Below are 1,437 nucleotides of genomic sequence, written 5' to 3'. Positions count from 1 at the left end.
TCATACGTGCCCACTGCCATTGGGTGGTTTACTTCTAGAAACAAAATCTTGCAATTTGCTTTTAAAATTGACAGAGGATAATTAAACTTCAGATGCCCGAATAAATTAATGCATCTGATACATCTCTACCGGTACAAAATCAGGCTGTGATATGCAAATCGTTGCTGGTTCGGGGAAAATCATTAAAAACCTCATTTGCAATTCTGTCTGGACATTTAGAAACACGGTATTATAAATTCTTATAATAATTACCCATTAGTGTACTAAAGAGGAATGTAAAACGGCTGATTACAAGTAACACCAGCACATTAATCTCTAGTTACATGTCTTAAATTTTAGTCTCAAATATTTGCTATTTGGTTAAACGAAATTGCATAAAACTTAGCTTGTCATTTCAGTCGGTACCCGCGAATGAACAAAACAACGAAGGCAGTTTCATACTTATAGGAGAAAAAGTAATTCAAAATTATTATGATAATATTAAGAGAAGTTAACGATATTGTTAGGTGTGACAGCCAGACGGACAGATGGACAAATGCCAGTGAATACAGCATCCCTCTAAGGCCCTGAGATTCTCGTGATTTTCCTCAGAATTGCCAATATGAGCATTCCTCATATGCCACTGAACAGAGCCTCTATCTAAGGCCCTGATATTCTCGTGATCTTCCTCAGAATGGCCAATATGACAATTCGTCATATGCCAGTGAATAATACCTCAATCTGAGGCCGAGAGATTCTCGTTATTTTCCTCAGTATTGCCAATTTGAACATTCTTCATATGCCAGTGAACAGAGCCTCTATCTAAGGCCCTGAGATTCTCGTGATCTTCCTCAGAATTATCCATATGAGCATTCTTCATATGCCAGTGAACAGAGCCTATATCTAAGGCCCTGAGATTCTCGTGATTTTCTTCAGAATTGCCAATATGAGCATTCTTCATATGCCAGTGAACACAACCTCCATCTAAGGCCCTGAGATTCTCGTGATTTTCCTCAGAATTGCCAATATGAGCACTCTTCATATGCCAGTGAATACTACCTCCATCTAAGCTACTGATATTCACGTGATTTTCCTCAGAATTGCCAATATGAGCTTTCTTCATATGCCAGTGAACAGAGCCACTATCAAAGGCCATGAGATTCTCGTGATTTTCTTCAGAATTGCCAATATGAGCATTCTTCATATGCCAGTGAACAGAGCCTCTATCTAAGGCCCTGAGATTCTCGTGATTTTCTTCAGAATTCCCAATATGAGCATTCTTCATATGCTAGTGAACACTATCTCCATCTAAGGCCCTGTGATTCTCGTGATTTTCCTCAGAATTGCCAATATGAGCATTTTTCATATGCCAGTGAACACAGGCTCCCTCTAAGGCCCTGAGATTCTCGTGATTTTCCTCAGAATTGCCAATATAAGTTTCATCACATGCCAGTGAAC

The sequence above is a fragment of the Cryptotermes secundus genome, unplaced genomic scaffold (genome assembly GCF_002891405.2).
Source record: "Cryptotermes secundus unplaced genomic scaffold, Csec_1.0 scaffold685, whole genome shotgun sequence".
NCBI lineage: Eukaryota > Metazoa > Arthropoda > Insecta > Blattodea > Kalotermitidae > Cryptotermes > Cryptotermes secundus.
This window is presented reverse-complemented; position numbering follows the sequence as displayed.